This window comes from Sprattus sprattus, assembly GCF_963457725.1.
Source record: "Sprattus sprattus genome assembly, chromosome: 17".
NCBI classification, from domain to species: Eukaryota; Metazoa; Chordata; class Actinopteri; order Clupeiformes; family Clupeidae; genus Sprattus; species Sprattus sprattus.
This window is the reverse complement of record NC_137915.1, coordinates 31,739,037-31,765,471: the sequence shown is the minus strand read 5'-3', so window position 1 is coordinate 31,765,471 and position 26,435 is coordinate 31,739,037.

Genomic DNA, 26,435 nt, shown 5'->3' with positions numbered 1-26,435 from the left:
AGGGGGGTTATCATTAGGTTTAGATGCAGGACGAAAATGGGTATTTAAGGGTAAGACAGACAAAGCTCTTGGAGTCTTCTGTCTTCAGATCTCCCTCACACACGTGTGAGTATAGTCATTTCGCAGCAGCTAGGTATGTTCATGTTCTTTAAGTGTTTTTATGTTTCGTGTAGTATTTTAGACTAAGTATTCTTTAGGTTAGCTTTAGTTCTTCATTTTCATACTTGATTGGATGTACTGTAATTAAGTAACTTGTGCTTGTTATAATAAATTATTATATACTGACCCACTTTGCCCTCTTAAGAAATTCTTAATCAGAGAAGTACTCTCAGGTACGGTGTTTCCGCAGAAGTCGAACTAGAGGTGGCTCCAGACCCACAGTGGCCGTAAGCGTAAACCTGCGAGGCAACTGGCTATCCTCACCTGGGCTAGACATGTTCTACTGAACTGTTAGTGGTATTATATAGTGAGGGTTTACCGAACAGCATCTGCTCTAGATTGAATGGTTATACGGGATCGTACTTCAGTCAGGCACCCGTCCCTGGACCAGGTCAACTATCAAGCTGTAAGGTCCCGTAGCAGCAGTATAGGACCTCTGAGTTAGTTACCCAGAATAGTTACAGCCTGTGCCGTGGGTATGTCAATCAGCTGTGGCATTATCCTAAGCGACATTAGTCCGAGACAAAACCGATTATTAAAAAGTAAGGGAGGTTTTCATATTACAGACGATAGGTATACAATGAAATGAGTTGGAGATCAGCCTACCAAACCCGGTATTTATATGCATTCGAAATACGGAGCTAAGACTGAGCTCCTCAAAGAGTGGGGTCAGACTAGAAATGGAGTCAGATAAAGAGGTATTAAAAAGAGAGATGTTTTAATAAACTGTTACGTTTTCAGCAAATCAAAGCGAGAGAAGAATTCACTCGAAGCCTTCCAGACGGCCCGGTCCCTTTTTGGTTCGGAAAAAGTACCGTCTTTTACACTGGCTCCCCTCACGGGGGGCTGCGGATGCGTGCATTTATCAGATCCAAAAACCCATCCGGGGGCTTTCGGTCCCCGTTCCGCTTTGGTGACTCTAGATAACCTCGGGCAGATCGCGCGCCCTCGGCGGCGGCGACGTGTCTTTCGAATGTCTGCCCTATCAACTTTCGATGGTACTTTCGGCGCCTACCATGGTGACCACGGGTAACGGGGAATCAGGGTTCGATTCCGGAGAGGGAGCCTGAGAAACGGCTACCACATCCAAGGAAGGCAGCAGGCGCGCAAATTACCCATTACCGACACGGTGAGGTAGTGACGAAAAATAACAATACAGGTCTCTTTCGAGGCCCTGTAATTGGAATGAGCGTATCCTAAACCCATGGGTGAGGACCCATTGGAGGGCAAGTCTGGTGCCAGCAGCCACGGTAATTCCAGCTCCAATAGCGTATTTTAAAGTTGCTGCAGTTAAAAAGCTCGTAGTTGGATGTCGGGAGTGGGCTGGCGGTCCGCCGCGAGGCGTGCTACCGTCTGTCCCGTACCCCTGTCTCCCGGCGCTCCCCGGATGCCCTTAACTGGGTGTCCGACGGGGCCCGGAGCGTTTACTTTGAAAAAATTAGAGTGTTCAAAGCAGGCCGCAGCATGCCTGAATACCGCAGCTAGGAATAATGGAATAGGACTCCGGTTCTATTTTGTGGGTTTTCGGAACCAGGGCCATGATTAAGAGGGACGGCCGGGGGCATTCGTATTGCGCCGCTAGAGGTGAAATTCTTGGACCGGCGCAAGACGGACGAAAGCGAAAGCATTTGCCAAGAATGTTTTCATTAATCAAGAACGAAAGTCGGAGGTTCGAAGACGATCAGATACCGTCGTAGTTCCGACCGTAAACGATGCCGACCCGCGACCCGGCGGCGTTATTCCCATGACCCGCCGGGCAGCGTGCGGGAAACCACGAGTCTTTGGGTTCCGGGGGGAGTATGGTTGCAAAGCTGAAACTTAAAGGAATTGACGGAAGGGCACCACCAGGAGTGGAGCCTGCGGCTTAATTTGACTCAACACGGGACACCTCACCCGGCCCGGACACGGAAAGGATTGACAGATTGATAGCTCTTTCTCGATTCTGTGGGTGGTGGTCCATGGCCGTTCTTAGTTGGTGGAGCGATTTGTCTGGTTAATTCCGATAACGAACGAGACTCCTCCATGCTAAATAGTTACGCGGCCCCTCGTGGTCGGCGTTTCAACTTCTTAGAGGGACAAGTGGCGTTTAGCCACGCAAGATGGAGCAATAACAGGTCTGTGATGCCCTTAGATGTCCGGGGCTGCACGCGCGCCACAATGGGTGGATCAGCGTGTGTCTACTCTGCGCCGACAGGCGCGGGTAACCCGCTGAACCCCACTCGTGATTGGGACTGGGGATTGAAACTATTTCCCATCAACGAGGAATTCCCAGTAAGCGCGGGTCATAAGCTCGCGTTGATTAAGTCCCTGCCCTTTGTACACACCGCCCGTCGCTACTACGTCGAAGTAAAAGTCGTAACAAGGTTTCCGTAGGTGAACCTGCGGAAGGATCATTAACGGTATGCGCACGATGTGAGGCGTCTCGCACTCGGGCTGCCACAAACTTCCAAGCCGAGGGTGCGTGGGCGCAGTGAGGCGCGGAGGGACTTCGGTTCCTGCCAGACCCGCTGAACCTGCCACTCTCTGTGCTTTGTTTTTTTCTCCTCCCTCGGGGGGAGAAATCAACGCATCCGGGAAACACTCTGAGCTCCACAGACTCCGGTCTGTGTGAGCAGACCGAGTACCAACTCCGTCGCGGCGGGTTCGCTCGTCTGCGGCGGGCGGCTTAAAGTTCCCCGAGCAGGCTCACACCTGCCGGGGCGCTCGGTCACCCCTTAACCCCTCAAACCCTTTTGTCTTCCGGTTTTGGGCCAAAACACAAAATCAAATAAGAGTACAACTCTTAGCGGTGGATCACTCGGCTCGTGCGTCGATGAAGAACGCAGCTAGCTGCGAGAATTAATTTGAATTGCAGGACACATTGATCATCGACACTTCGAACGCACATGCGGCCCCGGGTCCATCCCGGGGCTACGCCTGTCTGAGGGTCGCTTTCCCATCAATCGGAACTCACTCTCCTCCTCGGGGGAGAGAGTCTTCCGCGGCTGGGGCTTCGTGTCGGTCAGCTCCCCCCGCGTCTACGAACGCGGCTGCCGGTGGATTCATTCATCTGGCTGCCCGTGTGAGTGGCGTGGGGCGCTGTCCGGCCTGGAGTCAGTATGCGGCGCCCGCTGTTCGACGGACGACAGAGCCCCAGAACAACACAGAGCCTGGCAAGGAAATCTGAGCGGAGTGAGTCGGTCGGGGTGGGGAGCTTGCTCCTCACTCTGGCCTTCTCACTTCGCTTTTTTTTTCGCCTCCGCCTCACGGCAACTATCTGCCTACGACTTCAGATCAGACGAGACAACCCGCTGAATTTAAGCATATTACTAAGCGGAGGAAAAGAAACTAGTATTCTAAAGTAATTCCCCTAGTAGCGGCGAGCGAAGAGGGAAGAGCCCAGCGCTGAATCCTCGTCCTCTCCGGGCGCGGGAATTGTAGCGTACGGAAGAGCGCGTTCTCCCGGTGCGGTGCCGGAATGGGTTCGCCCCGAGATAGGGGCCCGTGCCCTGGAAAGCGCCGCGGTTCCGGCGGCGTCCAGTGAACTCTCGCTGGCCCTTGAAAATCCGAGGGAGAAGGTGTAAATCTCGCGCCGGGCCGTACCCATATCCGCAGCAGCAGGTCTCCAAGGTGAACAGGTGGGTAAGGGAAGTAGCCCTTTTTGGCCCAACTTTAACATGGTCAGGTATTGCAAATGTCCCCGATGCTCCCCAAAAGGAAGTGCGGTGCCCAATCGGGAACATGATGACTCAATAGGGAACAACCGTACCGAGCCCAAAAGTCCACCGAGGGGACTCATTGAGCCATTGGACATTAGGAACACGAAAGGCCATTAGAGACACCAAAGACCCCAAAAAAGACACCACAGGCCCCAAAAATCCTCCGAAAGGCCTTTCAGAGCCACGGTACAAAGGGGAACACCGCTTTTTTTTGCCCATATGTCCCAGACCACCTTCAGAGCCACGGGACAAAAGGGAACATCCTTTTTAACCCCAAATGTCCCAGACCACCTTCAGAGCCGTGGGACATAAGGGAACACCCTTTTTCACCCCAAATGTCCCAGACCACTTTCAGAGCCACGGGACATAAGGGAACATTCTTTTTAACCCCAAATGTCCCAGACCACTTTCAGAGCCCCGGGACATAAGGGAACATCCTTTTTAAGCCCAAATGTCCCAGACCAACTTCAGAGCCACGGGACATAAGGGAACACCGCTTTATATGAACAAATGTACCAGACCACATTCAAAGCCACGGGACACAAGGGTACACCGCTTTTTATGCCTTCATGTCCCAGACCACCTTCAGAGCCACGGGACATAAGGGAACAATGCTTTTTATGCCTTAATGTCCCAGACCACCTTCAGAGCCACGGGACATAAGGGAACAATGCTTTTCATGCCCAAATACCACAAAATAAACCTTAAGAGAGTCACTGTTACTTTACCTTAAGAGAGTCACTGTTACTGTTACCAAAGTGCCTCAAATGTCCCAAGCATTTCTCATAAGCTTGTAAAGGTGAAAAAGGAGTAATTATGACTCTCTTATGGTGGATAATGGAATAATGGAATAATGACTCTCAGAAAACCAGTGAGAAGGTGAAAAATTAGTAATAATGAGTTTTAAGATGGAGCGCTTCTGCCATCCTGTGGTGATAAAAGTGATTGCAGTTTGAGATGTGTTCCCAATTGTCCTAACCCAAATCCCCTACCCAAATTTCCCAAAAGCCCCCCAAATGTCCCAAACATTTCTCATAAGCTTTTACCTCTCCACCCTTGGAAATTAGATTTTTGATTTAAGGTTTTTTCATGAGGCAATATCCGATTGCCTCGATATCGGACTATGTCGCATAGCGCCTAAGGTCGGACTAGCCTGCGTTGGTTTCGTTTTGGCCACAGGTTCCCTGACGGAGTTAGCCATAGGAAGGTTCCTGCGTCTCGCCGTTCGAACCGGTGTTCCCTGGACAAAAGACGCAACGTCCCTGCATATATGGAAGAGACTAGTAGTTACTTTACCTTAAGAGAGTCACTGTTACTTTCCTTGGTTTTTATTCTTCTCAAATGTCAGTTATGTTCTCAAATGTCCCAAAAAGTTGGGGGTGGTGGCGAGGGCTCCATGACCCTTCCAAGCCAAAACAGTCAGCCCGACGACCATGCACCATTCTCGGGCACCCATATGTCCCAAGAGTGACTCAAATGTCCCATGGTCCCAGGTTGTACCTTTCCCTTCCCTCGGTCCAGCAATAACGTACAAGGTTGAACATGGTCTCGTTGGAAAGGAAATGATTGAATTAGGGTAGCGGCATAAGAATTGTGACCGCTCTACCCTCCATTCTAGATTTATGAGTCCATAAAATGTGACCTCTGGCATTAAAGTATCTCTGCAAGGCAAGGACGCACAAACTACATTAGGCACAAACAACATTAGGCTCGTTGGAAAGGCCATGGTCACTTTAGTGGGGGTACATAGTGGTTGCATCCCTGTGTGACCCTCATGGCCAAAGTAATATATGAAAAACCTTAGAACCCTTCAGGCCAAAAAGTTTAAATCATTGTATCTCTTTGCTCGAAGCACATAGCATCTTTAGGGTGGGTTCATTCGAAAGCCCATCCCTCAATTAAGAGGAGGGGTGGGGTTTCAGGTTCATCAATACTTTCATTCATCAAAAATGTAGGTTTTGTATTTATAGTTCTCAAATGTCATTTATGTTCCCAAACGTCCTAACCCAAATGTCACGAAAGTGCCTCAAATGTCAATTATGTTCCCAATTGTCCTAACCCAACTGTCCCTAGGGTACCGGTACATGTACAAGTACATTATTGACAATACCGTACTGACTCGAGTACCTTATTGCTTTAATAACATGGTTGCCAGCAACATTATACATATTAAGTACAACTAAATTATAAATAGTAAGCTGCCTTTCAGCACAAAAAAGTTTTAGCCTCCAAATAATAAATTATTGAATGTGGAGGAGGATCCAGTGTGGGTGATTCGTAGGGAATATAGAATTACTTGTGTTCATAGAGAGTCAGGCTTATTCTGATACAAGGGGAGCTATTCAGTAACCTGGGAATCGAAGCGGGTATCGAACCGGTGGCTTTCAGGTGATATTGTATATCTTGCACTTAACGGGTTTTGAACCGGTGCTTCTCACGTTCGTAGTGCTGTGCCCTACCCGCTATGCTACCGTGATGGTACAGGTTCCAAGCATTTCTCACAACATTTTCGTCCCCCTATTCCCTTGGAATTTTTTGCGACAAAGATTTTTGATTTAAGCTTTTTTCATGAGGCAATGTCCGATTGTCTCGAGATCGGACTATGTCGCAAAGCAGGCAAGGCTTGTTCCCAAACGTCCTAACCCAAATGTCCCGAAAGTGCCTCAAATGTTAGTTATGTTCCCAATTGTCCTAACCCAACTGTCTCTACCCAAATGTCCCAATGGGGATCGAACCGGCAACCCTCCGGTTACCAGCCCTAAACCCTAACCAGTAGGCCACGGCTGCCCCACAGAAAGAACTCCCAACCCGGCCGGTTAAACCAGCAAAATATAAACCTTAAGAGATTCACTGTTACTTTACCTTAAGAGAGTCACTGTTACTGTGGTTTTTATTCTTCTCAAATGTCAGTTATGTTCTCAATTGTCCCAAAAAGTTGGGGGTAGTGGCGCGAGCTCCATGGTAGACCCCCCCGAGCCAAAATAGTCAGTCCGACGAACATGCACTATTCTCGGAAACCCCAATGTCCCAAAAGTGCCTCAGATGTCAGTTATGTTCCCAATTGTCCCTACCCAAACGTCCCTTTTTAACCATATAAAAACCAGCAAAAAGCTGAAAAATTAGTAATTTTCTCATTTTTCCTTCTGGTCAGGGATCGAACCGGACACCCTCCGGTTACCAGCCCCAGCTGCCGACTACACGACCGGCTAATTTTTTTTGGACCTGAAAAGATTCTGAAAAGATTTGGCCAATCACGTTCACACCAGTTTGCAGAGTTGAGAACAATTGACCAATCACGGCAGAAATCCTGCAGAGCAACGTCAGGAGAAATGCTGGAGGGGCGAGCATTTCTCTACGTGCAGGTAATTCAAAGAGTGAAGTTAAACTACGGGCAATCAACCGAGGCAGATTATCTTGACCTGCTGAGTATTAACACATTTAACACACTGCTGTTAGATACTGAACCAATTTAACCTCTAATGTTTAGCTAGCTTTCAACCTTACAAACACTCTTGGTTATCCGACTGGAATTTCGCTATAAACACTCTGTTATCGGACTGGAATTTCGTTAGTTCTCATCAGCGTTTCCATTGCTAATGTTAATTGTTAGTGTTGTATGATATAACTTAAGTTATAATTCATTTCACCCGTTGTTTTATGTTGTCGTATCCATGTATTTAGCCATCTACCTACTTTAAAAACACTACCTTATGACTGGAAGTTCGCTATATTATGGGGGCTTATGAGGGCTATGAATGAGAATGAGAATGTTTGGACTGTGAATCAGTATTTTCTTCATGATCGTTTAAATTCAGATGTATAAAATAATGTATTGGGAGGTAGTCATATGAATACAGGCTCTTTTACAAATGTTTAGGTTTCTACAATCACTGTTGTTTTATGTTGTCGTATCGATGTATTTAGCCATATAGCTAAGTTACAAACACTCCCTTATCTTACTGGAAGTAAGCTATGTTAAGGAGGCTTTTAGCTACGAGTGCTATGAATGAATGAGAATGTTTGGACTGTGAATCAGTATTTTCTACACGATCGTTTAAATTCAGATGTACAAACGAATTTATTGGGAGGTAGTCATATGAATACAGTCTCTTTTACACATGTTTAGGTAGCTACTCTCACTGTTGATGTCATGGAATTTCACTCGTTCTCATCAGCAAATCCTTTGCTTATGTTATCTGTTAGTAATATGTAGTGTGGTTAATTCATGAGCTGTGTTTCAAACATGGACAAAGTATAGCCTATGTGGCTTTTGCCACCACTGTGTTTTTCATAGGGTTATTCATATAACAAGGTAGATGGTCTGCTCTTCATGTTCCTGCATTTATGCTATTGTCATGCATTAAAAACAATGTGCATGCATATGTCACCAAAGGCAACATCTTTAAAGTCACACGAGGAGATGGCAGACACAGAGTGGATTGTCATTGGCAGGAAGGTAACACACCTACCAAGTTTATTTGGAGTTGCTGTTGCCTCCTGCCTCTTTAGTTCATATCAAGGGAACTAATTGAATGTGTGTGTGTCTGTGTTTACAGGTGTCAAACCCCCGTATCGGGGTGGAGTCGTTGCTGCTGACAGTCTCTGTAAAGCATCAGCCCAGCAGAAGGCAGGGAGAGCCAGAGGCTGTCCGGGAAGTGCTTCAGACTCTAGACAGAGAAGGCCTACAAGACATAGATGCAGGTATAACATGCACACACGCTCAGACACACGCATGCACATATACAGGCCAGGATGCACAGACACACACAAGCGGGCACGCACAGACATATGCAGGTGGGAAGACACGCACGCACAAACAGATGCGCACAGGCACCGAGCACACGCAGATACACACCCACACCCAGGTGTACGCATTCAGGCAGGCTTGCAGGCCCGCCGCGCAGACACAGGCAGGCACGCCGCGTAGGCACAGGCAGGAGAGCCACACAGACACAGGCAGGCAGACACGCACGCTGCGCAGTCACAGGCAGGCAGGCACATGCAGGCCAGGACGCACAGACACCCACCACCGGGCATGCACAGACAGATGCAGGTAGGCAGACACGCACGCACAAACAGACGCACACAGGCACCGAACACACACAGATACACACCCAGGTGTATGCATGCAGGCAGGCTTGCAGGCACGCCGCGCAGGCACAGGCAGGCACGCCACGCAGGCACGCCGCGGAGGTAAAGGCAGGAGAGCCACGCAGACACAGGCAGGCACGCCGTGGAGGTAAAGGCAGGAGAGCCACGCAGACACAAGCAGGCACCCACGCATGCCGCACAGTCACAGGAAGACAGGCACATGCAGGAACGACACACAGACGCACACAAGCACAGAGGCAGGTACACACGCACACCTCAACTCTCTACACAAAGACAGATATGCAGGTAGAACACATGCACACACACACACTCACACACTGCTCAACACTCTCCAGCTGCCAGGCAAAAGGGAGGTTCTTACTTCCACCACACTGGTCATTTGGTTTGTCACTGGTTCTCCCAACTGAATGGCATGTGGGCTGCTCTAAGTGTTTGTTTGTTTGTATTGTGTCCCTTTGTAGTTGGAAATTCCTCGTGGGGGGAGAGCTGCGCATCATCGTAGTGCTATTGGGGAGCGTTCCTGGTGGACGGGTCAGCGCAGATCCATCTCCATGCTTGAAAGTGACAAAGCGGGTCCCTGCCACACTGGCCGGTAGCAACTTGCTGTGTGGATTGTATACTGGATTTGGCTAACTCCTCTTTGGTGTGGGACACTATTGCTGTGTTTTTTTTTCTGTGGATTTTATATGTGGGGCGTGGTTTTAGTATTGCAAACTGATAATACCTTTTGGGGGGAAGGCGGTATCATGCTTTTGTGTGGACATTGTGTGGATGCTTTTATGTTATACATGGTTGGCTATTAGTGGTGTTTATGCCTATCGCCTAGTGGGGTTCTATGTACGGTGGCTCTGTGCCTACAGTCTTGTATCCAGTCTCCTTGTGGCAAATACACATTTGTATAACCATTTCTGATTCTGAGTGTTGTCTGTGACCTGAGTGTTGCTGTACAAGGGGGTTTTTCAATGACAATGTGTGTTACAACAGCACACAGATTACAATAATAACAGGTATGATAATAATAATAATGATGATGATGAAAAATAATATACAGGGATGATGCCAAGGACAACATTAATAAAAGTAACATTGCATGTTATTAACTAGTCAATAAAAATGATATACACTGAATTATGGAAAGATCTGCATGTGATGATCCCTTGGCAGTGGACATTCTGGTTCTTCAGGTACAGGTATGTGTTAGGTTAGCGGGATCGGGATGCGAACCCAGGTCGCTGGCGTGGTAACCAGTGACTAACCCAGTAGGCTAGTGAGGACCCAGACGCAGAGATAAACTCAAAACTTTGGTTTATTAGTTTTTCGTCAAACAGTCAATAATAAGAAGGGAAGACGTCGACAGCAAAAATGAGAAGTGGAATACAAAGCACAGAAGATCTCCAACAGGGAATAATCCAAACGCAAAAGTAGTTTCCAAAAGGTAGTAATCCAATGCACAAAAGAACAGTCAGAATGGCAAAAAAAGGCCTAACAAAGGAAGCTAACGAAAATGTAGCTCTAGCTCACCCACGGGAGAAAAAGAATAAAGAGTTCCAGAGACCGCTGTTAGAGAGACAGCGAAACGTGGCGAGAACCACGCAAAACCCTGCACAGGAGAATTCTCACTTGGGAGTAGTGTTCACACGGGACAGGAGTGTCTGGGCAAACGTCGCGATGACATGACAAGCTAATACAGGGTTTTTATACTCTAGCTACAAGGGTAATTGATTGATAACAATAATATAAATCAGGTGTGGCACAGGAGGACAAAGGAAAATAATAAAACAAGTTTTTAGGCCACTAGATGTCGCCAATGACAAAAGCCGTGACGACAGAAGTTCAAAGTCATGACAGTATGTGGGAGAAGAAATAAATAATTATTACACATAAAGAACACAAATGTATTTGTATGAGACAATTGTTTAAATTTAGATAGAAATATAGTGGGGTTGTTGAGTTATGTGTTCTCATTAATAGTTTTTTATGTTGCTGATTTGTGTCCTATTGTGTCAATTATACTAATTTTATGTGTTCTGTAAGTTATGGGAAATGCACTTATGGAGCTCTTAATTTGATATAAATATCCGCGGAGAGGATGTGAAAAAAACGGAACTCATAATTCCCAAATCGTAGGTTCGTATCCCATCTGCAGACAAAACCAGTTGTGGGTCCAAATATTGTTAAAGCAGTTAGAAATGCATTTCTCAGATAGGTATGGATGCAGAAACACCCACATTTTCTTCCTCCTTCCTCCTCTCTTCTTTTCTCCTCTCTTTTCTCCCTTTTTCCCTCTTCCCCCTCTTTTTTTGAACCCTAACCAGTAGGCCACGGTTGCCTCTGACAGAAAAGGAGGAGAAATCTGTCATCTCTTCCTGTGCTACCACTGCAGCTCTCATAGCACTAGGAATTCAGCCATTTACATCAGCACTCAGCTTGCATTTACACCTAAAGACAACACACACACACACACAGGCACACAGACACACACACAGGCACACAGACACACAGACACACACACAGGCACACAGACACACACACACAACTCTCTCTCTTTCACACACACACCGAGAAAGTTTCAAGGCACCCTCAAATTCCTCAAATTCCTCTGTTGACTGTTTCAAGAGTCCCCCTGAAGCAAAGCCTGAACCCGCCTCTCAGAATCTCTCCCCAGTATATAAGCCTGACCTACTCTGTCGCCATTTTGTGGGAGAAAGAGCTGGAGAGTGGAGCAGCAAGATTCTTAAAGACAAATTTCAGAGACATTTCTTTCAAGATTGCAGTGAGTTTTCAAGACGGTGAGTGTTCTGTTATTACAAGTATGTTTAGCTATTGAGTTGTAACTATTAGTTAGATGGTTAGTGGCTGGAAAAGCTGTGTGGCAGTCAGCCAGGGGGGAGGTGGGAGGGGAGCTGTGTGTGTGTGTGTTTGTGTGTGTGTGTGTGTGTGTGTGTGTGTGTGTGTGTGTGTGTGTGTGTGTGTGTGTGTGTGTGTGTGTGTGTGTGTGTGTGTGTGTGTGTGTGTGTGTGTGTGTGTGTGTGTGTGTGTGTGTGTGTCATATTATCTAAGATTTTTACCATTACCAGAATGTTTTTTGTGTTGTTTAGATATGACTCTGCGAGTGTGCTGCGAGTCCTGCAAAATCCTTCTAAAACAAAGAAAATCTCTTCAGGACAAACTGGAAAGTTCCAGGAGGGAATTGGAGTTGGTAAGGCAGCATCTCCGGGTCCTCAGACGCCGGGCCCTCAACAGAAACCGGGTCCTACCCAGAAGAATGCGCGTAGTGGAGGAGGCAGGTTCCAGCTGCAGTTAACCCCCAAATCCCTAATGTGCACGCGCACACACACACACACACACACACACACACATACACACAGACACAGACACAGACACACATAGACACACACACACACACACACACACACACACACACACACACACACACAAACAACGTTCGCCGTGTGTGGTTATGTTTGGAATTGTTTGTGTTTGTTTGTGTGTTGTATTTGCTATTTTTCAATATATCTAAATAAAACAAAGTTTGAAGGTATTTTTCTGTGTTTGAATCTTAATTTTGCTGAGGGTCACACACCAGCAGCGATGACTGCTCTGTGTCTTGTTTTAAGTCACAGAGAGCCCACATGGCTAACTTATGTACCAGAGTAGGCCCCATATGCCTGCCGTCTATTAAAGGTCACTGAGGGTCAAACACACAAAGGGAGAGCACCAGTATGGACTTAGGCAAAAAAACAGAATTTTTTTCAGTTATTATTCTCAAATGTCCCTTTTGTATTCTGAATGTCAGTTATGTTCCCAATTGCCTGAAAAATGAGTAACAGTGACTCTCTTATGATGGACCAGCAAAAAAAAAATGTCCTTCTGGTTGGGGATCGAACCAGCCACCTTCTGGTTAACAGCCCCAGCTGCCGACTACACGACCGGCTAATTTTTTTTAGACCTGAAAAGATTCTGAAAAGATTTGGCCAATCACGTTCGCACCAGTTTGCAGAGTTGATAACAATTGACCAATCACGGCAGAAATCCTGGAGAGCGCCGTCGGGCAGCACGCACGGCAGAAATGCTGGAGCGCGACGTCAGGCGACGTCACTTAGCTGACGCTGGACCTGGATGGGGGGGCGGGCAAATCGAAAATGCAAACCTCTGGATAGCTCAAATAGCCAGAAGATGCGTCCGTAATTCAAACAACTTCAAGGAAGCAAACCTCCCTCTAAAGCTGTTTCAAGTTAAATAAACCGAGGAAATTTGTCGACATGGTGAGTATTTACACATTAACTACACTGCTGAATGGGATAATTGTTTTGTGTATAGCTAGCTTTCTACCTTTAAAACGCTATAATTTATCTGACTAAAATGTCGCTATATTTTAGAGATGTTGCTTTTGGCGACATAGATGCATACAATTATTTTTTAAATGCATGACAATAACATAAATCGTATACCTGCAGATCGTATTTACTTTAATTATTGAAGTCATTTCCCCTTGGTTTAGCTAGCTTTTTACCTAAGCTGCTTTCTCTGACTGCAATTTCGCTTTCGCTCATGCCTTTGGTCTGCTAATATAATCTGTTAGTCTTGTACGATATAACTTGAAGTATTGAAGTATTGAAGTAATTATTCCTGTTGTTGTCATTTCGATTTATTTAGCTATATAGCTATCTTATAATCACTCTGTTATCTGTACTGGAATTACGCTAGTCCTCGTCAAATAACGTTAACTATATTAAGGGTGCTTTTACGTGGACTATGAATGAATGATAACGAAATGTTTTGACTGTGAATAAGAGTATTTTATGCACAATCGCTTAAATTCAGATGTATAAACGAAATATTGAGAGGTTGTACAGGTAATGGCAGGAAAGGGAGACAGTGGTGAGGAGGGGGGTTCACCTGTGTGGAGAATAGGGCTAATACTATTACAGGGAAGATGGTCTGCTCTTCATGGATTTATGTTATTTTCATTCATTAAAAACAATGTGCAATTACTATGTCACCAAAGGCAAAATCTGTGAAGTCACACAAGGCAATGTCAGAATCAGAATGGTTGGCACGTTTGAGAAAGTTTGCCAGCACTGGATCCTGGCCTGCCAGGGGGGGGGGGAACAAGCCAGCACCAAGGCAGAAGAAGTGGTACGAGCTGTATCAAAGGGTATGACTATATACATGGCACAGTATAATGTATTTATTGTTATTAAGTCATTATAACATGTATTAAATAGGATAAAAGGCAATGTTCCCACAAGGAAATCCAAATGTAAAAAGCAAATCAGTTACATCATATCTCTGTGACTACACATACGAAAATGAAAACTCAAACAATTGTATAACTTTTATTTCTAGATTGAAAAATGTCCAATGCAGACACAAGGACAGAGGTCTTTGTTTGGTCTAGTAAGGGCGTGTGTTTGTGGATTCCACACTCACTGTGTTTGTGGATTAACACTGGTCAATTCAAGACTCAAAAAGTGTGTGTGTGTGTGTGTATCAATATGCAAACTAATTTGTGATGTCTCTACAGCCAACTGGAGCAAGTACTGCCTCTGGGCCTGCAGGGCCGCAGACGGCAGCAGCCAGGCAAAGTCCTACTGGGCCTGCAGGGCAGCAGTCGGCAGCAGTGGGTCCGGTTCAAGGCACTGCAGGGCCGCAGACGGCAGCAGCCAGGCAAAGTCCTACTGGGCCTGCAGGGCAGCAGTCGGCAGCAGTGGGTCCGGTTCAAGGCACTGCAGGGCCGCAGACGGCAGCAGCCAGGCAAAGTCCTACTGGGCCTGCAGGGCAGCAGTCAGCAGCAGTGGGTCCGGTTCAAGGCACTGCAGGGCAGCAGACGGCAGCAGCCAGGCAAAGTCCTACTGGGCCTGCAGGGCAGCAGTCGGCAGCAGTGGGTCCGGTTCAAGGCACTGCAGGGCAGCAGACAGCAGCAGCCAGTCAAAGTCCTGGCCAAAGGGCCTTAGGTTCATTGCTGGTGTCTGTGGGCCGTAAGCACCCACCCCCACATATTTTAATGGTATTTGGCCTCATAAATTGACCATAAATATTTTACATTTTGTTCACTGAATGATAATTTGTCAATATAGTTCTCTCACGACACAGGCGTTTGCCTTGTTGCTTTTCAGTTGAACAAGTCAAGATTTGGTGGTGCTCATGTTTCTGCGGCCAGGCCAAATCTAAGCCTAGCTAGAAAACCAACCCAGGTAAATAGATTGACCCAGTTTGAATAGAGACTGATTGATTGAACCTACACATGATGTAGTGTAGTGTATTGTATTCATTGTTATGTATGCTCTTATTTTACAGAGCCAAGTCACCATCCCCACCGAAAGCAGTACCACTTCTCCAGCCAGCACTGCTGTCTCAGTGAGTAATTATTCAATTACAGTCACTTTTCAAATACAGTTCAAGTATTTGTATTTCTACACACAAAGATTATTAAAGAGTATTCAATCAGTTATAAACGGCAACTGTTTGTGCTGAACTCCTGGTCTGGTTCAGAGTGTAAGTGTGTAACGGGGAGGGGGTCGGTCTGGGAGGTCAGGTTCATGGTGTGAAGTGGGGAGGGGGTCAGGTTCAAGGTTAAGGATGTGAAGTGGGGAGGGGGTCTGGGGTCTGCCTTTGTATGGAAGGTGTGAAAGGCTGCAGACAGGCTGACATCGTTACTGAACTCTGCCTCTGGTTCAAAGACTTTAGCACCACATTATGTAAATTTGATACATTCTTGTGAAGTCAATTTCTTGACATTCTTTTACAGGCTCCTGTTCCTCAGACAGATGCTCAAGCTTCTGTTCCAAGTCCAATAGCAGTGTGTGCCACTGTGTCTGTAAGTCATTAAGCATTTCATTTACTTAATGTAATACTACAGAGAGCATCAGGAGTGTCTTTCACCAGTATAGTATGTCTTATATAATATAAAAAAATAATAATTGTCTTACACATTGTTTACAAAGACTGCAGACTCTGGGACTGGGACAGCTCATCCTCTTCCTCGTTTGTGGTCAGAGGGCCTCCCACCTGAAGACCACAAATGGATTCTGAAGAGCCTATTTAAGGTGGGGCCCAAAGGAAAACTAGAACTGCAAGACAACCTGCAGCTCTGGTACAATCCACCACAGCCAGCCAATCTGTACCACCAGGCTCCTGTTCCAGACCGCTTTTTTGCTCACTCCCTTCTTGTCTGGATGCCCTACAAGTTGTGGAAATTCAAGTTGGTCTGTCCGAACCCTGCCTGTGGGCATCATCAACTCACAGGATCAGGCCTGAGCAAGAGGGCACGGCGGGTCCTGGACTTGGACCGGATCTACCTGATGGTGACAGAGTCTCTAATATGCACCAAATGCAAATGTACCCATCTGTCCTCAAGCCAGGCTGTCCTTACGCAACTGGACTTGGCTCACAGAGGAGAATTCAGCATTATCCTCACCAAAAAGTGAGTAATGTTTCTTGTCTCTCTTGCCTTGTCAAATAGAAATATGTAAAGCATTCTCACTAATACATATCTGTTTATGACCCAGGTTTGCATGTGACATCCGAGTCATCCGGCTGCTGCGGGAGAGAGGCCAGGGTAAAAGCCCAACACGGGTTTTAAAACAGCTGAGGGAGAGCCACACAGAGGAGTGGCTTCAACGTGTAGCGAGGTTCACCGCCGATTGTAAGGACTTCCTCCGGCGTCCAGGACTGTTGCCAGTCACATTCTCTAAGCCTCCGGAGCCTGCTGTGGTGCCGAGCTGTAAGTGGCTCCTGTCCGTTTACAGCCAGGAAATTTTGACAAGGCTGGAGGACATCCAGGCCCGATTGACATCGACCCACGGCACCATTCTAAAAATGGATTCAACAAAAAAGGTTAGGGGACCTTAATTTCTTTAAAATAGGCCACTGAAATGAACTACTGCCTGTATTTCAGAATTTCGGAATTCTGCTCACAGTGGGCCTATACATTTTATGTGTTTCAGATCACCAAAAAGCTAGCCGGAACAGCCAAGGGCACAGGACTCTGGCTCACCTCTGTGGGAAATGAGTATGGTCAGATACTCATGAGTGTGATGACCGCTCAGGAGGGAGCTGGCCTTGACCTCATGGCAGCAGGCCTGGTGAGGAGATACCAGCAGGCTGGTGTGGCTTCCCCAGTTGCATTATATGTGGACTGTGGCTGCTGTGTTGAGGCAGGGCAGACCAAGCTGAAGGCCAGATTCAGCGGCTGTCCAGACCTTATTGTAAGGCTGGATATCTGGCACTACATGCGTCGAATTGCCCTGGGATGCACAACAGATGCTCATCAGTTGTTCCCTATTTTTATGTCACGCCTATCAGCGTGCATATTTGAGTGGGATGCAGCTGATTTAGCTCTGTTGCGCAAAGCAAAAACCCTGCAGCTTCAATCACATGGCTTGGTGTACAGTGACATCAACACGCATCTGACCAGGGACGAGCTGACTCTCCATTGCCGGCGGAGGACCCGTGGTGAGGAGACCACCACTCGGATGCTGGAGGAGCTGCTGCAGATGCTCATGGGTACCACTGGCAGGGACACCCTTGGAGTTCCCTTGCTTGATCAGGAAAGGATGGAGCGCATCTGGAGTGTCCAGAGAAGGCATGTCAAGTGCATCCAGGACCCACCAGGTGTCGCTCTATACATCAAAACAAGGGAGCTTACAAAGGGAGGTTTACAGATTCCTGTGTACAGATGTGCCAGAGGCTCCACATCTCTAGTCATTCCATCTCCATCTAAACCGCTTCATACCAGGTTTGTGGCTGTCACATGTAGGCTCATGTGTATAATTTGTACAGTGCAAGAATATTTCATAATTTATTATTTAATGTTTTTTCCAGGAACAAGTGCCAACAGTCTGAACTTTCAGATTTATCTCCTGGAAGGACTGCATAGGTGGAACCAGGACCGTGCGGGTGCGGCTCTGGCTACTGGACCATCACCTTTGTGCAGCTACTCAGGTGAACTGCTTCACTGTGTGAACAGAGATTATGAATCGCTGTTCGGCAGTAAACTGGTACCAGAGTTCAGTCCGCCCTCACGTTACACTGGTAAGCTTTTATTAATACATTGGTAATTGAAATCGGTTTTACAATATTTTATTAACTGTTCATTAAAGTTCCTCACCTGGTATTGATTAAACCCCTAAATCCACTTAACCTCTTTTGTTTCAGGAGAGCTCATAGGGATGCAGTACCTGTTCAGGCAGACTTGTCAGGCTCTACAGGACATGCACCCTGATTCCGAGGAGACGGCCCATTTAATTGAGGAGCACGATGTGGTGGAAAACTTGGAGGATGACGAGGGCTTTGCTGACATTTCAGATGACCCCACAGTGCTGGACATCGAGGCCCTTCAGGATTCAGCGAACTCTCCGAATCCTGGTCCTCCAACGGGTACATCTGGTCTTGCCAGTCTGGCCCTCAGCATCTCCAGCATGCAAAGCACCACATCTCCTGTGGCTCCTGTGACATCCACTGTGTGTTACACCACAGCTCCCAGCACACCCACCCTCACCCTGGCTCCCAGCACACCCACCCTCACCCTGGCTCCCAGCACACCCACCCTCACCCTGGCTCCCAGCACACCCACCCTCACCCTGGCTCCCGGCACACCCACCCTCACCCTGGCTCCCAGCACACCCACCCTCAATCTGGCTCCTGACACATCCACCCTCACTCTGGCTCCAGACACATCCACACCAGTTCCAGGCACATCTGGAATGGCCTCCAGTTCAGCCACTCTAGCCTCGAGTTCATCCTCTCAGGCTGATAGTGACTCAGAAGCTGAGGTAAGCATCAGTGTGATCATTTTAGAATACGTAAGCTTATAAATACGAGCCATACTCTTCACTATCATTGAGTACACGTTTGCACATGTTTTATTAAATCCACTGCTGCAATAAAGTGTCATTAAAGGTCAGTGCCATTTTTTTTGTCATTTGCATAGGCTGTTGATGACCAAGATGTGCCTGGATACCAGCATGTGGACAGGCTTGCTGAGTACCTGGTGGGGCTACGGGAGCAGACCTCTCTGTTTCTCAGCAACCACCAAGCCAGCAGATTAATTACACTGTGGGAGAGCCTGGATGACCGTGACAAGCAGCGACTGTTTGAAACAGATTATGGGAAAAAGCAACATGCAACATGGGAAAACCTGTTGCCAGCCATTGCATTGTTAACATGGATAAAGTAAAACCATGTTCCAGTGACTGCATTGGAATATCCAGCGCCTGCATCCAAAGCCAGGTACAAGTGAGGAACAACACTCAAGCCTCCGTACAGTATGGAGTAGTGAATCTATTCAATAAGAGAAAGTGAAAGGCTGGAATGCTGGTTGGGCATGTTAGGGGGTTAGAGGCAGTGGCGGACCTACCATTAAGGCGAACTAGGCAACTGCCTTAGGCCCTCACCCAGCAGAAAGCCCACGATAAATTGCCCACCCAGGCACTGATGGGACGGCCTAAGTCCATAACCAACCGGCCCTCCCGCAGATATCGTCGGTTGCGACAGTTTTCCTTGCTTAAGCGAATACATTATATACCTGTCATGATAACCAACGGGATTCACTGTCTGCTATTTATACTACTCCTAGTGACCTGTATTCACACTCATGGTTACTATTGTCTTACTATTTTCTAATCTCCTCCGTCAGTCTTACTATGTTTATTTGTTATTAAATGTTAATCACTCTAGCCTAATACTTGCATGTCTCGCTCGTAGACACCTTTAACACCCCTACACACACACACACACACACACACACACATAATCACACACCCAGCATGCAACACTACCATTACCACTGATGTTTACACCCCATCGTATGTTCTGTTCTGTTCATTTCTACAACAAAGTTCAAACCAGTGGCGCGATTGTGGCGACGAACTGCTTTCAGGAAAAGGAGATTTTTTTCTCTCTCGGCGTACTAATTAAGATAAATTGACAACAAAACAATTAGGACTTCCTACACCAAATGTATCGATTCAACAGGTTTCTATAAAGGGTGGAACCCTACATCCAAGAATTGGAACGAAAGAAAATCATGGCTAGCACGCTGTGAAGTGGCTAACGCGGTCTGTATTTCTTTATTTGTAGGCTACCGCTGTCACTTTTCATAGGTTGTACAGTGTGAATGTTCGCTTTTTGCCCTAACACTGAGTTATTTTCTTTGTGAAGACTTAGTTAGCTTTTGTAAGCCAATACTTTCGAGATCAGTCAATAAATATAGTTGGTTTTGACTTATATGTTGCCCCCTTCTTTACGTTGTTACTGGACATTTATGTGTCCTGTAAAGCTATGTTGCATCATACAACATTTGAGACATGTGGATAATGAAAAAGTGGGATAATTTAATGCGGAGCCAAATCATGTTTGCTTATGAAGGCTCCTGAATGCAACTTTCTTCCATATAACTAGCTACTGTAGCTATGTAGGTAGAGGGGAAATATTTTGATTGTGTGCTGCCATCTACTATACAAAAAGGTATTGCTGTATGAGTTAATCAGCCTACAAAAAAAATGATATTGCTTAATGTAGGTCGCCCTAATCATTATCAAAAAAATTGTGTACTCTTTCTCTGCTGACATTTATTCCTAAAGGCTCTGTAGTTATACATATAGGCCTAACCATCTGATACTAGCCCAGAGTTAAGCATATTCATCTAGCAAACTATAGGCCCTACCTTCCTTGGAGTGTTACAATAGCCAGTATCATTTTATTCAATGTGTCCATCCAGGCAAATTTGTGGATCCAAATGTTATTAAAAAACATATATAATGTTATTTCTTTGTAATCATCCAAAATTATGTTAAGTGTATGGGTATTTTGCATACATTGAGCGGGCAACGCGCCGTATATTAAGTGGGCCGCTCTGACAGACAACTCCCGGGCCACTTTTTCCCCCCAGTCCGCCCCTGCTTTGAGGTGGCCCTTTTTTTTTTGCATTAAAAGGACGGATGAAGAGGGCCCCTGGCTATGTTTTCGCCTTAGGCCCCCAAATGACTAGGTCCGCCACTGGTTAGAGGTGTTAGGAAAGGAACGCAACAGGTCTCTCGCAACAGGTCTTTAGATTCTTGAAGATAGAGAGGGACACCCCAGCTCTGATAGCGTTTGATCATTCCACCATTGGAGAGCCACAAATAGAACAGTCTATAATGCAGGGACCTTGGAGGAACCAACTGAAGGGGCCCAAGTCTGTATGACTGAGCTCAATTCCATTCAATTCATGAAGTGTCGCCACATTCTGAACCATCTGAAAGGGTTTCACTGTGTTCACTGGGAGCCTATGGAGTTTTTCTCACAAGCTGGTCTCTAAATCTGATAGCATTATTGAATAATTTCTCGTTCAGGTTTTGTAATGCTTTCCCTCAAAGCCTGCCCCTGCTCTGAAATAGCCCCTGCTTTTGTCTGCACTGTCCTGGGCTTCCATTGGACTCCTTCTCAAGGGGCAGCCGTGGCCTACTGGTTAGGGTTTCAGGCCGGAAACCGAAAGGTGGCCGGTTCGATCCCCGACCAGTAGGAAAAATGTGGGCGGGGGAAGTGGTAGACCACTGCTCTCCCATGCCCACATCCACGGCTGAAGTGCCCTTGAGCAAGGCACCTAACCCCTATCACTGCTCCCCGGGCGCCACTAATGGCAGCCCACTGCTCCGGGTTAGTGTTACTTCACTTCACTGTGTGTGTGTGTGTGTGTCACTTCCCTGGATGGGTTAAATTTCAGAGTGTGTGTGTCTACACCACCTCTGCCATAGAGAGGACTTTCACTTCTCCTCCCCCCTCAGGCTGCTTCTGTGCATTTGCAAAACTTCTGCTTCCTTTTTTCTGTCTCTTAGATTGTTGTGAAAAGACCCTTTCAAAATGTACCAACCAAAAAGATGCCCAGGTGTCTAACTGTTAAGTAACAAGTATTATCAGTGTACTTGGGATTCAATTTTTTTTACAGTATCATACAATGCTATAGCTGGCAACAGGTTTTCACATGTTTAGGTGCCAGAGGTCAAACTGTCGACACCCTTTTGATGCATTTCATGTGAATGTGTTTTTTCTGTGCAATCTTGCAACATCTTTATAAGAGTTTGCACAATCTCCTTTAGTTGTTACTGCCATCAACTCTTCACAAGAAATACCTTGCACAGCTATAAGGCAACTTGTGGACTCGCAGGTTGTATTGGGCTTAAGATCACTCTTTCCGTGATATAGCAGAATTGTTGACATATCGAACATGGGCAGAGTTTATTTTGTCCACAAAAGTGGGGAAGTGCATTCAGCCTTTTGTCCACAAAAGGAAAAGCACCAAAAGTCAAATCAGTACAAGACATGCAATCATCCGTATTGTTTTCTGTGCAAAAAATGTGTTCTTTTCAATATGTTATTGGACTCAATACAAACTTGTGTGTGTTTCATGTTTATTCTTGTTGTATAAACACCACTGTCCAACTTCTATCTGTGGACATGTTGCTAAGGTAAATTCGCAAAATACAGCGTAATGCGCTGATATCAACTAGTATGGCTACTAATAAAAACTGTTAAAAACTAGACGTAATGCAAAGCGTTACAAAATATGATCGCCAAACTGTTCAGTAGGTTTTAACAAAGAATGAGTCATGGTTGTCAGTGTGTTTGTGAGTTTTTATGTGTTTTGTGTGTGTAAATTGGTTTGTGTTTCATTTTTATGTATTAAAGGAATTATTTGTGATAGATTTTGATGATTTGGTAATGTAATGTTTTGTGTACTACTTTTTTGTGGATTGTTTTGGTATATTTTTCTTTTGCAATGTAGTTTGCTAAAACAGGTCACATAAATTCAATCACATGCGAGATGTGGAAACAAAGTGAAGTTTCCAACCACCAACAGGTGGCGCTATAGGTGATATCAGTCAGGCATATGTACAGGCATATGTACTGGTTCGGGCCAGCGTCCACCCTAGGACATTTTCTCTGGATCAAACAATGTTCGCAAGAGTTATAAGAGACTTTGTGTTTTGTGGCAAGAACTAACTAGTTGGCAAAGTTTGAGGGTCTGCCACGCCCACACCTTGAGAATGAGAAAATCCAAAATAACTTTTAGTCGCCCATGGCTAAAGAGTAGCCAGACCACATTTCAAGGCGTTACCATTAAAGCTGTCGGAGGAGTTCGATCAGATCCGAGGTGTGCAAACGCCGTCAAAACGCATCTTCCACTCAAAATGGCCGACTTCCTGTGGACCTGCCACCATGGCGTCAAGAGACTTTTTGGTGAGTCCAAGCATGATGAAGACGTGTACCGAATTCAGTCAAGCTACGCCAAAATAACCCCAATGCGCAGGGGTTTTTGCAATGTTCTAGGGGGACTACAGAGCCATTTTGCTTCATCCATGGACAAAAACTCTACCGAAGATGGACGGTTACAGGCTTGATGTCCCTGGCAAATTTGGTAAATTTTCGAGCACTTTGACATATATTCGATTAAAACACCTAATTTTTGCTTTTTAATTTTTAACTAGGTGGCGCTATACATGTAATGACTGGTTATGGTATGTGTTGACATGGCCCCTTGACACAAACATACAAGAACAATTTGGCCCTCCAAGGCCCTACGGTTCTCGGGATATTCGAAGAAAACTGTGTCGCGCCACCTACAGGCCAGTTGGTGTATAATCATATGAATCAATTTATTGCATGCCCCCCCGTGAACGGAATTCCACGAAACTAAACGTGCAGTCAGAAGGTGTCATAATGATCCCACACCTCCGATTTCGTGCAGTTCTGACATTGTCAACTTACAATTAAAATGTTTTACAAGACTCCATTTTTGCTTTTTCATTTGTAACTAGGTGGCGCTATACATGAAATAAGTGGTAGTGGAATGGTTGACGTGTATGGAGGATTATCGGGGCCAAAACTAAATAAATAAATGGTTAAATACTTGGATAAATACATAATTAGATAACAAAATGAATAAAATGAGATACTAAATATATAAATGTTACATGAACTCGTGTGTGTATATATATATATATTTACGTTTTCATGTGTTCACATTTATGTATTTATACCTACATTTATTTATTTATACGTACATATATTTATTTATACTTACATTTATCCACGGTGTAACTTGCTTGCAGCAAAATAAATCCGTCATCCCCCGTTAAAGCCTTTGATTGGTGAATGAACAGTATTACACACCAGGCAGGCTCAACCAGTCGATCAGGCTCTATTCGATCCAGAGGGATACCTAATTTTGGCGTTTATGCATGCCAAGCGCCAGATTTAGTTTAATGAAAGTTATTGAGCATTATTTAAATAAATCAAGATGCCAGAATGTCCCAGAAGACTGCAGCGTGAGGCTGCATCCTTAATTAAAGAGGCCCTCAACTCGTCTACTACTAGTAGTAGTAGTATTTCTAGTAGTGTGATGAAATGTTGGGTTTAATGTGGCCTTAGCCATGGGTGCACTGGCCGATCGAGTAGTAGTCGTAGCGCTGTCGTTACCCCATCACGTCTATCTCTTCTTCCATAGTTTGCATCAGGCTGCTATTAGGATGTTACGCTGTAGCATGGTTCTTATGTTCTCAGTTTTTGAATCACCAGTGATGAAGAAAGTGTTTTGTCCGTCTCTTCATAAACGGAGTGACTAAGAGTAAGACCACATTTACACATAGCTGGGTAATTACAGAATAGAGAATATTTCTGCCCCTCCGTTCAAAAATAACGTCGTACACACAAGGTCGTTTTCAAAAAAAGTTTCTGTTTACATGAACCCGCATACGCCCCAAGCGCCATCATAACTATGCCACACCTGTAGGTTTGCATAAGTAGGCTGCTAATCCATTAAATTGGCTATGAGTCCTAGATGTGTGGATCCTTTACGTTTATTTGGCTACAACAGGTAGACAAGATGGAATGTAAAACTCGTAGTCCACTGGTGGAAGTGCAGGGGATACCATTGTTAAAGCCAATAGTCACACACTGGGGAAGGGTTGAGAGATTCAGCTATAGGGTTGAAAGAATGCAATCCTTCAATAAAAAACAACACAACACCAGGCTTAGGTCTCAATCATGTCTCTCTCCGCTCTGAAGGCCGGAGGACCATCTTTTATAGGGCACAATAATGTAAACATAGTGACAGTCAAGCAGTAATGACGTTACAACAGTCTCCCCAACAGTCTCCCCAACACATGACAACTCTCAGACTAGAGAGTTAATAGTTGGAGCTCCCCTTTTAGTCATGACAAGGAACGTTTACCCATTACTTTCTCCAGGCCACGAACATCTATACCCCTGACACAGACACAGTCTACTCTTTTTAATACCTGATACCACTCTGCTGCATTTGTCGCATGATAGTGCGCTTGGACACTCGAAAAAGGTTCGCAATATCTTGTATTTTCAGGCTAGAGAGTGCGAAGTGTTCAATTGTGCCAGACGAAGATCAAACAGAGTACGACCACCTCCAGGGTTTATCGCCTGTATCACTCAGCCTCATCTGCCTTTACCATCTCGCTGAGGATCGTGAACACATTTTCATCTATGTCTGTGTCAGTCAGGGCCGATATCGTTGATATAATCTCAGCGAAGCCCTCAATATGATTTAAAAAACAATGTGAATTGTCAGTGGCCTCCATCTCCTCAGCCAACATTTCGACTACTGTAGCATGCAATATTCCATTTATTGAATCCACACCGGGTGCTGTCATATTGAATTAGTCAAAAGCAGTCAATTCAAGTTGAACCACCAATCAGAGGCTTTAACCCGCCCCCTGACTTGGTGACAGGGGTTGACGGATTTATTTTGCTGCAAGCAAGTTACACCGTGGATAAATGTAGGTATAAATAAATATATGTAAGTATAAATAAATAAATGTAGGTATAAATAAATAAATGTGAACACATGAAAACGTAAATACATATACAGCCGCGGAAAAAATTAAGAGACCACTTCAAAATTATCAGTTTCTCTGGTTTTACTATTTATTGGTATGTGTTAAAGTAAAATGTACATTTTTGTTTTATTCTATAACCTACTGGCAACATTCCTACCAAATTTCAAATAAAAATATTGTCATTTAGATCATTTATTTGCAGAAAAATGACAATTGGTCAAAATAGCAAAAAAGATGCAGTGTCTTCAGATCTCGAATAATGCAAAGAAAACATGCTCATATTCATTTTTAAACTACACAATACTAATGCTTACACTTAGGAAGAGTTCAGAAATCAATATTTGGTGGAATAACCTTGATTTAAAATCACAACGTTCATGTGTCTTGGCATGCTCTCCACCAGTCTTTCACATTGCCGTTGGGTGACTTTATGCTACTCCTGGCGCAAGAATTCAAGCAGCTCGGCTTCTTGTCATGGCTTGTGACCATCCATCTTCCTCTTGATCACATTTCAGAGGTTTTTTTATGGGATTCAGGTCTCGAAATTGGGCTGGCCATGACAGGGTCCTGATCTGGTGGTACTCCATCCACACCTTTACTGGCCTGGCTGTGTGGC